Below are 13,275 nucleotides of genomic sequence, written 5' to 3'. Positions count from 1 at the left end.
CTCATACCTGATGGTGGAGGAAGCAGGTAGGTTCACCCACCGGCCCCCGTCATGGTGAAATTAGAATTCCATCTTCAAGCTGATGTGGTATTCCAAATTTATACACACGCAAATTTGACACATTCTTGCCATGCCGTGACACACGATTATTCTTAGCATAAAACACTCGTATTTCTCTCACTCCAGTGAAAGTTTAGAAGAAATGCCACTGCCTGTTGTGTAGACGGATGGTCTCCTCGCTATCTACCTGCAAGATCACCTGGTGGCCTGGTCGCCGATCCCTCAGCTTTGTTTACCTTACAGCTTATAGTACATTAACCCTACTGGGGCATAACTGTTCCGTCAAGTTTTTGCTATTGCGGTCTGCATTGAAGAAAGTCAAACACCTTCCCGGCTGTCTTACTAGTTTCTGCCCATAACATCTCGCTTGCCAAACAGTTTATTGAATGGTAGAAACAAGCTAAATATACAGTTTCTGTTGTGGAGAAAATTTTATACTGATCTCACAAATAACGCTCCCCGCTGGTTAGAAATGTTGTTATGTCTATGCTGGAAAACATGGACTTGTTTCCCTCGACTAGTAATGTGAGCTCATTTAAGTTTAGAGTGTAATTCTTGCCTGCACTCCCTGGCTTTACAGTAAATGTCTGTGAAAGTGTTCATTTCCTGAAATACATATTCTCCCAAGTAAATAATACCAGGCTTTCTAAAAATGCCTCCGAGTGTCTAATCGCTTTCTTACCAGCCAAAATAAAACTGATTAAAAATGCATTTGCTGACACACTCCGTCACTCTGTCAAAACGTAGATTCACTGAGAATACTGAAGTATCACTAAAAGTACTCAAGACAATAACTGAGAATTAGAGACACTGAGAACGACTGCGAACTTGGAATGACTGAGTAAGACTCAAAACACTGAGAAGTAACTGAGAGTTGATTCACACTGAGAAGTAACTGAGAGTAACTGAGAGTTCGACCCTGTGGTCGCTGGGTTTTTATAAAAATTTCTCCCACCACCTGGAAAATAGTTCCGTGGAAGGGATGTGGCGTAGTGATCTAGTCCTTGGGAGCGCTTTCTCGTACAACCGTAGGTTATGGTTTTCACAATTTGTACTCAAAACTTCCTAAATTCTGTCCGACTCACATGTGATATTGCGCCGTGGGAAATGATCATAGGATACTCCACACGATGATGCGCGTCCCTGGTGTTATTTTCTTCCGGGGGATGGCCTCGTTCCGCCATGCTGACTCCTCATTTTGGGTCCCATTCCTCCTCCGTTTGAAGTTGAATTTTATTAATTAGGCACTGATTAACCACGGATTGACACTGACAATTCACCAAATATTATAAAGCAGTTAGGACACTGTTTTTCACTACCACCTCGGGCTTCAGATCACGAGATACTGTTAGTAGATCTCCCGGTATGACAGCTCATTCAAATTTAGAATATTCTGATTGGCTGAGACTTTCGCGCTCTTCCAAACGTGGTGCATCCGCTTCTTCCCACGAATTGGCGGTTACAGTCGTTGGTCCTCTATTGTCCTAGCTAAATAGGTCAGGCTTCACCGCGTGCTTTTCTTGTGAGAGCGGACAGCAAGTGACCACTCCCAGGCGGTGTCATAAAATTTATTTGAAGGGTGGTTTACAATCTGGTCGTGTCTAGAGAAAAGTTCCATGGATTCTCTCGCCGTCAGGCTGGCGCCAGAAATTTCCTTTGTGACTGCTAGTTTCACAGCCTCACTGTGGTATCTCATATGTGAAATATTCAATTTAATTATGAATTAAATTAGGCAAATTCGCTTATGGGTGCAATGCCCCCTTACGCCGTTAGAAATCTTACGCGATAGTGGAAGATTTCTCGATTCAACCAATGATATTCTAGACATACTTGCAGCCATAAGCGAATGTATACTCCTAACTACGAAGTATACCTCTGCTTATGTCTGAGTTTTCCTCTGATTTCTCTCTCTAAAAGTTTGTTCTCTTTCTCGAGGTCATCTGCAATCTGTTTCATGACTGCTAGTATCTCGGCTGAGCTCTGTTCGCATTCCGGACAATTCTCTTCTGTCTGTTGATCTGTCTCAATCTCGAAATGACTGTCGTCTCCTGGGTTCGTTGATAGGGTTTCCTGGTCATCTTCTTCTTCTGCTTCGGTACACGGGTCATCATCATCATCTTCTTCTTCTGCTTCGGTACATGGGTCATCCTCATCATCTTCTCCTTCCGTGCCGGAACTTGCGTCTTCTCCTGCGTTTGAGCTCCTTGGTTTTTCCACGAGGTTCACTTGAGCTGCGCCTGGTGCTATTCTGTATTCTTTAAGATTTGCCGCATTCATGATCATTTCATTTTCGCCATCTAAACTTCTTATTTTATATGCATTGTTTTGCAGATCCTGGACAATGCGGTAAGGACCGATGTACAATGGTGCGAATTTTGCGTAATACTTCCTTTCAGGATCGGAGATGGCTGGTCTACGGATCAATACCATTTCACCTTCCCTTAATGGCTTGCGGTATTTCTTTCTACGAACTCTCCTCAGCCTGCGGTCAGCTTGCTCTCTTAAGTGCTCCCGTACCTGCTGTGTACATAGTTCCGGAGATAATTGGGGTTCAGGCGGACAACTGACGACTGGGCTCCACGTCCTGGCTGGTTGTAAGCCATTGTGCACTGTGGCCGGGATTTTCGCTGTTGCTTCATGGACAGTATTATTTATGCAGTCAGTGATCAATGGGAGAATATCGACCCATCGCCAATGTTGTTCTGGGATATAAATTCTGCTGAATTTTGCGATGACTTTCATTACTCTTTCTGCCGGGTTCGACTCTGGGTGACGTGTTGAACTCAGAACATGCTGTATTCCTAATTGCCTTAAACCTGTTTTAAACTCTGCGGAGGTGAACTGTGTTCCGTGATCTGTTAATAATTTCTCCGGTTTTCCCATGGCCGGAATTATTTCTCTATTAATGCATCTTAAAACTGACCTAGTATTGGCCTTTTGCATTGGAGACAGGTTTGTAAATTTGGAAAATACATCCATTGTGACTAATATGAACTGGTTTCCTCTCCGTGATTTCGGGATTTTTCCATAAATATCCATCGCGAATAATTCACGGGGCTTTGACGGTAGAATGGGAATTGGTTTCTGTTTTAAAAGGTAGGAGTTCGCCTTGACACGCTGGCAAGTGTCGCATGTAATTATAGCATCCCTGACAGTTTTCCTTAGGTCTTTCCAGGTGAAAGTTTCCTGAATTGTGGCGACGGTCTTATCAATACCTCCATGCCCAATAACACGGTGTACATGCCATATTAGCTCTTCCTGTAATTCTTTCGGGACGACAATCTTTAATTTAGTATGATCCTTATCTGCATATTTCAACAATTGATTATTTAACAACCTGTATTCTTGTGCGGCCTTGTGAATTTCGTCATAACGAGGGTCTCCTTGTTGAATTGCTCCTTGGAAATACTGGATAATCGGCTGTAAGATTGGATCCGCCTGTTGAAAGGTTGTTAACTGGCTCAGTCGGAGTAGTACATTTCGGTCTTCCTGGGTTAAATCCACATAATTTACCTGCTCTTCACGTTTATTTGGGTTCCTACTTAAGGCGTCTGCTAGAATGTTTGCCTTGCCGGTACAGTGTTCAATGGTAAAATTAAATTGCTGCACGAACAGTGACCATCTAGTAATTCTGTCAGATGAAACAGCTGATTTTAACATGAACGTTAAAGCTTTGTGGTCAGTTCTTATGACGATTGGAAATCCATAAATGACTTTCCGCCAGTGCTGTAGGGCTTGGACTATAGCTAGCATTTCCAGCTCTGTAGTTGTGTAGTTCCGTTCGTGCGACCTCAATTTTCTACTATAAAAGCCTAAATAGTCCTTGGTTTTGCATTCATTGTCCTGTTCTTGGAATAAGACTGCACCTATGCCCACTTTAGATGCGTCTGTCTGAAGGATAAATGGCCTGTTAAAATCAGGATACGCTAATTGTATACTCCTGGCTAACAGTTCTTTAGTACATGTGAACGCTGTCTCTGCTTCCTGTGTCCATTTCCATCTGCTATTTTTACATAGCAGGTCTTGTAGTGGTGCTACGACTTCGGTGAAATTTTTACAGTGTTCTCTAAAAAATTGACACATACCAAGGAATTGTCGGATATGTTTCACCTTGGTAGGCCTAGGGAAGTTACTTATCGCTTCTAACTTTACCGGATTTGGTCGGATTCCCTTGCCGTCTATCACGTGTCCTAGGAATAGGATTTCCGGCTGACAGAAGTGTGATTTCTTGATATTCACCTTGAATCCAGTTTCTATAAGGTTTTTGAACAGTTTACTTAAATTTTGGAGGTTTTCTTCAAAGGTTTTAGTTCCAATTATCATGTCATCGATGTACAAAGTAGTGACTGCTTTGACTTCGTCTGTTAGGTTCCTGTCAAGTGCCCGTATGAGAGCGCTGGAAGAGTTGCGCGTCCCGAACGGAAGTCTTTCAAAGACATAGGTCTGTTGATCAAACATAAACCCTGTTAGTAATTTCGACTTATCATGCAGAAGGATATGGTGAAAAGAACTGGTCAGGTCTACACCTGTGAAAACTTCCATGTCTCTAAATCGACGAATTGCGTCCTTAATAGGCATGGCTTGATCATTCTCCGGGATTAATTTGGAGTTTAATTGACGAGCGTCGAGGCACAGCCTCAGGGAATTGTCGGCTTTCTTCACTATGACAAGGTTGTTCACGTACGGGGTAGGTCGCTTCGAGATGATCCCGTTTTCTTCCATTTGCTTGATAATTTGTTTGACCTCCTCGTGGTATTTCTCCGGCACTGGATACGGCTTACGTTTGTATGGTTCCCAGTCCAAAACATTGAAAACATAGGTAAAATTAGGGATAAGGCCTACTTTGGAATCGAACACGGCCTGATGTTCAATTAAGAAGGCTCTTAATTGATCTTTCTGTTCTTTCGTTCCTTTGAACTCTGCCACCTTGTCATTGATTAAATTTTCAATATCTTCTGCAGTATCAACCATAAAAATGTCGGTAAAAATCCCCTCATGGTCCAAAATATTTAACTGTTCATCCGCATGCTCGGCTCCTAAGATATCGTGGAAGTCTCCGTCAGTACTGTCATCTGCTTCGTCCTCATCAGTTTCCGGATTTATTGCCACCTTGTCGTGTCCTCCATTCCTTCGGAATCTCACCACGCCCCCTGCAAGGTCAATGACGGCATGTGTATCCCTTAGAAAATCAGCTCCAAGAATTACGTTATAGTTAACTCTAGCCATTATGATGAATGTATGACTGTAGGTTGAGCTCCCTATTGTCATTTCCAGGTATGTCTGGGACTTACAGGTAGTCACCCTGTCTGGGACGATCCCTTTTATTTTTACTGTCGAGACCGGGATCTCAGGTAGGCTCATTCTCTCTTTCAAATCATTAAACAGATTCCTCGAAATAATGCTGATACTCGCACCAGTATCTAAAAGTCCTAAAATGCTTGTTTCATTAATTTTGACTTTAATCACAGGTAGAGGTAAAATTTGTGGGCTCTCCTGCTTGAATTCATCACTTAATAAGTCCTCAGGCTGCGCTATCCATGAATCCACCTTCGCTACTTCCCACTCTTCATTCTCAATGGTAAAATTTGTGGCTGAGTCAGTGTCTACTGGAGCTACTAATTCGAAATTGAAGTTTTTTTTTTTCTAGCACCGGTCCCCTCGTACGTCGGTGCGTTCGGATTGAGTGGTCTGCGGTCCTCGCTTCCTCTCCTTCTTGTTTGCTGGAACTCGAGGCTTTCGGCCCCCGTGATGTCCGGGTTCATGTCTTGGGATTCGATCGCCTGTTTCCACTGATCGCGCTGCTGTTTGTTACTCAGGTCATTGATGTATCGGCGCCCCTCTTGATACCTCGGGTCCGAGTTCCTCTCTCGCTGGTAATTCCTTCTCTCATTCCATCTCCTTTCAGGATCGCGATAGTAAGGCCTGTCTCTTCCTCGCTCTTCCCATCGCCTTCTGTCACGTGAGAGGTACCTCCTTTGGTACGGCTGCCTGTCTTGGTAGCGCGGTCGCCTGTCTGGGTAGTTAGGTTTTCTAAACCACGGACGTTGGATTTCTTCCTCCTGGCGTCTCGTGTTCGTCTCTCGCCGCGATACAGCACCTGAATTCGGGCCGTTTACCTGCGCATTGCCTCGTACATTTTCATTGGTGGCATTAGCTAGGTAAGCCCTATGTTCCTGCGTTTGCCTGGTCACTCTCTGCGGTACATTATTAGTGGATGTAGCGTCTAGCTCCCTTAGAATAGCCTCAACTTGGGTTGGATCATCGACCCTCGCTGTAATGAGCATTCTCTGCACGTCCGACGGAAATTGTTTGATTATCGTCTGAACGATCTCTGCGTCAGATACTGGAGAATCTAACTGTCTCAGTTTGACGAGCTGTGTTAGAAAGAAGTCTAAGTATCGTGTGGGCTGTGTCGACATGTACTTGCGAGTGTACAAGTCCATTCGGAGTGCTTGTTGTGTGGATAAGGACCAGTACCTTTCGAGAAAAGCCTTCTCGAAATCTGCGAACGTCTTAAAAGTATCTACGAAACCGTAGTACCAGGTCTTCGCCTGTCCTTCGAGATATTTTTCTACTATGCGTAGTTTCTTTTCTTCAGGGGCTTTAATGTCTTGGAAATACTGTTTCAACTCCCTAAGATAGACTTTTGGTGTTATTTGTGACGTTCCGCTGAATTTCTTCGGCTGATCGTCACTCGTACGCACGATGTTTATGATTTGCGTGGAAGCTTCAGTTCTTTGCGTACTTTCGGGCATTGTCCTCTCCATGTTAAATATTTGGGTTATCGGCTCGGTCTGTGTCGGCTCGTGCTGCGGCTGTATCCTAATCTCTCTGGCTACCTGGGACTCGGCTTGTCTGTCGACTAGCATTTTGACCAAGGTCGACAAGTTTTCGCTCTGGGTCTTAATTGCCTGGATTTTTCCCTCTATGACCTCGTTAACTTCCTGTCTTACTGACTGCTCGCTGAGTGTAATCGCACCCTCAGTTTCTGCGATCTTTTCTGACAGTTCGGTTAACCTCTTGGTAATATCCTGGGTCTCCGACTTTAAGGTCATGATTTCGTGGCTCGTTTTCTCCTGCGTCTCTCCGATCTGTACGCATACTCTATCCATTTCTTTCCTATTCTCGTCCTCAATTTTATCTATCCGCTCCTCCAAGAGTATCATACCTCGAGCTAAGTCCTTGCCTTGATCTTGCACCATTTCCCTGGTTTCCCTCATACTTTCCTCAACAGTCGCGCTGTGGCTGTCTAACTGCTCTTGTATTTGTACTTGTGCATCGGCTAACTTCTTTATTTCTTCCATCGTCTCTTGCCTGTTTGCATTACACGCCTGCATGAGTTTATCCTGGTTTTCCCGTAACTCCTTTTTCAATTCGACCTGACTTTTTATGAACTTCTCCTCGAGTTTTATTTCATACTGTTTAAATTCTTCCAAGACCTGCCCGTGTACTGCCTCTACTTTATTCGCAAGTTCGGCTTGGCTACTCGCAATCTTATTTACAAGTTCTACCTGGCTGGATTTCAATTCGCCTTGTGTGTTTTTTAGCTCGTTAGCTAATTCGGCCTGGCTACTCTCTACTTTGTTTACAAGTTCAGTAGCTAATTCTGTTTGGCTGCTTTCTACTTTGTTTATAAGTTCAGCCTGACTGGATTTCAGTTCGTCAGCTAATTCTGTTTGGCTAGTTTCTATCTTATTCGACAGTTCGGCCTGACTTGATTTCAACTCACTAGTTGTTACACTTAAATCGTTAATGGTTTTAATCAACCTGTCCCACTGCTCCTGGCTAATCGACATTTTATATGCTGAGAGAATACGACTGAGACCTTCAGGTTCCCCAACATACTTCCATCACATGCAAGACACAGTAATCACCAATACAAAACAATTTTATCCTAAATTTGGATAAAATCATACAAAACATATCATTTATAATTAATACCACTACTTGTCAAACAGTACTATCACAGCATTCATATTTATCAACACTCAGTAAATCTATGTTCATGGCTGTTAGTCTGGGTACAAAATAAATAAATGTAAAGTGCAAAGTCCCGGGGATAAGCAAACTAGCCCCTAAAGGTGGGCGCCACGCTTTTCATTCCTCACTCCGGCCCCTGTGCCCTTCTAAGGCACCAAATGCGGTGATCCCGTCTCTCTTCTATGCGCCGGCTGCTCCTGTAATAAATGACATATAACACATACTCACCGCTGCATGTAGACTCTTCATTCTCAGTCGTGCCCGTTCGATATCCCCGGTGAGGCCACCCGCTGATTGAGGAGTGAGGGAATGAAAAGAAAGGGGTAAACTAACTAAAATGACGGTACCCAAGACTGAATTAAAGTTTAAAATAAAGACTAATTTATTCAAATAAAATGCTGAACGTAAATTGAACTAGTGAAAAGTGTAAACTAAATGAAAATAAATGACTAATAAAATATTAAAGATTGAAGGTCTGCCTTCCAAAATAATCATAACTGCCTGAATAAACTGACTGAAGGTCAAACACCTTAATTAAATATTCCAGACTATCTTGACACTGTCTTCAAGTTGAATAAAATGACTTCGTTAAAACTCTGGTCAGAAAACCACCTTCTTGAAATACAAAAATACATAACAGAGAAACTGTCTCTCAAATATTCAAATTAATGAAATAGTTGACTCACAATAAAGTAAACTAAATTCTGTTACGTCGATCAATCCACTGACTTATAAGAGTTATTAAATGTTTATCACATGGCTCATTTGGAAAAATACCCAAATTTACATAATCTTGGACTGCATTAAGCAAGTGTATCACTTAAGGAAATGGTTCTTGGAAAACAGAACAAAACAACCATGAACATCACTTCATTTCCTACATGACCATCGTCTTATTCAAATACCTCCTGGTTAAACAAAATCAAATATTGACACATCACTCTGAGTGTATCCAACCACTCATTTAAATTTTTACTCTTCATTTACGTGTCTGTGATAGACTGGACTTCCTAAAATATAAGCAGAAATTTAGGCCAAGTGCCTGATGTTAACATTTATCGAATGATAGCGATCCTTGTACATTAAAATTTCTATTGACTTTGCCGCTAACTGCATTTCATCATTAATTCATATTTGTGGTATCACCACTAGATGGAGGCAGATACCATCTTATTTACCATTTATTGCGGCAGTTTTATACAATTGGTTCATTTAAAGATCGCTTCATTCCAAAATAAAAATGTAGTGGATTTTAAAAGAAAGTTTGGTAATTACTTATATGCCTGGTATGAGCATACCACTACTACTTCGACGGTGACATAATCGATGACCCAATAAACCTAACATCTGAAATGGTATTTACATCATTACTTTAATTAACGGAGAAACACTGCTCCGATAAAATACAGAAATCAAAACAAACTAGCCTAGCTGCACTGATCTATTTACAACAAATAAAATATAAATAATTCACATACGCTTGCGTCCTACAAATACGGTAAAATTACAATCAGAAAGGAAAACAAATAAACAACTGGATCCCACCATCGCGGCCTATTGGAAAATTAAATAAGGATAGAAATGCGCAAAACAAACACGGAGTTACCAGAAAAATATACCCCGCTGCGAATAGCAAAATATTGCGAATTTGACGGCAATCCCAAATTTCAGACGACAAATGTCTGGACATAAAATTATTTAACCTTGATGGAAAAATTACTGTTATTTCACGTCAATCCGTGATTCTACATAAATATTCAAAACACATTGATTCGTCTCTCTGTTCACATTGTACTCTGGCTAGCATTATTTGTCGAGCCTCTATTCTCCCTGGAATTATTTAAACAAATACAGGCTCCTGCCTGTAGTATCATAACCCATGTCGTAACACATTTAACGCACGTGGTTAAATTCTTCATTCCACAATTCTTATTTATTCATTTATTCGCGACGTCATTATTATTCATATTCTCACGGTACAGCCTCGCTCGTATCCGGCGGGCAAAAATATCTGTCGTGCACATTACGACTTCTTATGTAAATTCAAGACATGGTTCAAATATCATATTTCCATCATCAACGTAGATCATCAGGGATATTCATCATCTAGCTCGAATCTCTCGATCATTCACTGTTAACACATCACAAAAATCACAGAGCTGACTCATCAATGGCGCTCATAGTTACTATATAAAAAACAAGTGACGAGATTGCCTCTCAAAACACAAATGTTGAAGTGTGCGCAACCGCAACTACAGAAATAAATTCGCGTCTACCCAAAAATCGTCGCAAAATACGCGGGATAAAATACAAATCGAAACCGGTCATCTGAAGGATGATTCCGCAACATAAAGCAAACTGAAATGCGCAAAATAGTAAAAAAAAACCTTGAAAAACATTGCGGCGGTGTCCATAACATCACAAGTCCAACAAAAGACAAATATAACTCAAAAAACCATCGATCTAAAATCATGATGAATAATAATAAAAAAACTGACATTACACTCGTAGATCAAAATCATAGCTGCCTAACTGTCAGAATGACATACTACCAAAATCAACCATAAAATACACGCAAACAAACATCTACTTAGCCAAAGCGCACAAAATAAGCCTATCTGAAAGTGCAACAGAAACATTATTATTATTATTATTATTATAATTATTATTATTATTATTATTATTATTATTATCAGAATTATAAAACTGTGAATTATTTACAACCCTACTTAGTACTCTAAACTACACTGATCATCGATTTTGCCACGGTCCTACATATTATTTACATTATAATGATGCTCATACCTGATGGTGGAGGAAGCAGGTCGGTTCACCCACCGGCCCCCGTCATGGTGAAATTAGAATTCCATCTTCAAGCTGATGTGGTATTCCAAATTTATACACACGCAAATTTGACACATTCTTGCCATGCCGTGACACACGATTATTCTTAGCATAAAACACTCGTATTTCTCTCACTCCAGTGAAAGTTTAGAAGAAATGCCACTGCCTGTTGTGTAGACGGATGGTCTCCTCGCTATCTACCTGCAAGATCACCTGGTGGCCTGGTCGCCGATCCCTCAGCTTTGTTTACCTTACAGCTTATAGTACATTAACCCTACTGGGGCATAACTGTTCCGTCAAGTTTTTGCTATTGCGGTCTGCATTGAAGAAAGTCAAACACCTTCCCGGCTGTCTTACTAGTTTCTGCCCATAACATCTCGCTTGCCAAACAGTTTATTGAATGGTAGAAACAAGCTAAATATACAGTTTCTGTTGTGGAGAAAATTTTATACTGATCTCACAAATAACGCTCCCCGCTGGTTAGAAATGTTGTTATGTCTATGCTGGAAAACATGGACTTGTTTCCCTCGACTAGTAATGTGAGCTCATTTAAGTTTAGAGTGTAATTCTTGCCTGCACTCCCTGGCTTTACAGTAAATGTCTGTGAAAGTGTTCATTTCCTGAAATACATATTCTCCCAAGTAAATAATACCAGGCTTTCTAAAAATGCCTCCGAGTGTCTAATCGCTTTCTTACCAGCCAAAATAAAACTGATTAAAAATGCATTTGCTGACACACTCCGTCACTCTGTCAAAACGTAGATTCACTGAGAATACTGAAGTATCACTAAAAGTACTCAAGACAATAACTGAGAATTAGAGACACTGAGAACGACTGCGAACTTGGAATGACTGAGTAAGACTCAAAACACTGAGAAGTAACTGAGAGTTGATTCACACTGAGAAGTAACTGAGAGTAACTGAGAGTTCGACCCTGTGGTCGCTGGGTTTTTATAAAAATTTCTCCCACCACCTGGAAAATAGTTCCGTGGAAGGGATGTGGCGTAGTGATCTAGTCCTTGGGAGCGCTTTCTCGTACAACCGTAGGTTATGGTTTTCACAATTTGTACTCAAAACTTCCTAAATTCTGTCCGACTCACATGTGATATTGCGCCGTGGGAAATGATCATAGGATACTCCACACGATGATGCGCGTCCCTGGTGTTATTTTCTTCCGGGGGATGGCCTCGTTCCGCCATGCTGACTCCTCATTTTGGGTCCCATTCCTCCTCCGTTTGAAGTTGAATTTTATTAATTAGGCACTGATTAACCACGGATTGACACTGACAATTCACCAAATATTATAAAGCAGTTAGGACACTGTTTTTCACTACCACCTCGGGCTTCAGATCACGAGATACTGTTAGTAGATCTCCCGGTATGACAGCTCATTCAAATTTAGAATATTCTGATTGGCTGAGACTTTCGCGCTCTTCCAAACGTGGTGCATCCGCTTCTTCCCACGAATTGGCGGTTACAGTCGTTGGTCCTCTATTGTCCTAGCTAAATAGGTCAGGCTTCACCGCGTGCTTTTCTTGTGAGAGCGGACAGCAAGTGACCACTCCCAGGCGGTGTCATAAAATTTATTTGAAGGGTGGTTTACAATCTGGTCGTGTCTAGAGAAAAGTTCCATGGATTCTCTCGCCGTCAGGCTGGCGCCAGAAATTTCCTTTGTGACTGCTAGTTTCACAGCCTCACTGTGGTATCTCATATGTGAAATATTCAATTTAATTATGAATTAAATTAGGCAAATTCGCTTATGGGTGCAATATAAGGTTTGTTAAGACCCCTGTTAAGGTGTTTTTAATCTAGAGGGGAATTGGACTTGGTAGGCCTATAAATTCACTGAAACTGCCGCTCTGAAAGCTACTCTAAAACATTCTCGTTGAGTTCATAATTATGAATGTTACTTAAACTGTCTTTTGTCACGGTGGTCATTATGCAAGTTTATCACTAATGAGGCTATTAACAATTCAGTACTCAGCTGTTACAGTACAACAGACGTGTTTCTTTAACGGGTCTCGTTAGAAATGTCCTTATGATTAAGTACTCTTTCTCTCTCTTTTTGTAGACTTAATACTTTGTAAATTCTTCGCAACTGGAATGCAAACAGTAAAGGTTTCTTTCACATAGCAGGAAGTACACTGACTGACAGAGCAAATGCAACACCAAGAAGGAGTGGTCAGAACTTTATGCCAATTGCAGGATAGACTGACGTCACTGAGGTATGCTCATGATGTGAAATGCGCCGCTGTGCTGCGCACGTAGCGAACGATAAATGGGACACGGCGTTGGCGAATGGCCCACTTCGTACCGTGATTTCTCAGCCGACAGTCATTGTAGAACGTGTTGTCGTGTGCCACAGGACACGTGTATAGCTAAGAATGCCAGG

The sequence above is a fragment of the Anabrus simplex genome, chromosome 12 (genome assembly GCF_040414725.1).
Source record: "Anabrus simplex isolate iqAnaSimp1 chromosome 12, ASM4041472v1, whole genome shotgun sequence".
In the NCBI taxonomy this organism is placed as follows: domain Eukaryota; kingdom Metazoa; phylum Arthropoda; class Insecta; order Orthoptera; family Tettigoniidae; genus Anabrus; species Anabrus simplex.
The sequence above is the reverse complement of the archived record's forward strand: the minus strand, read 5'-3'. Positions refer to the sequence as shown.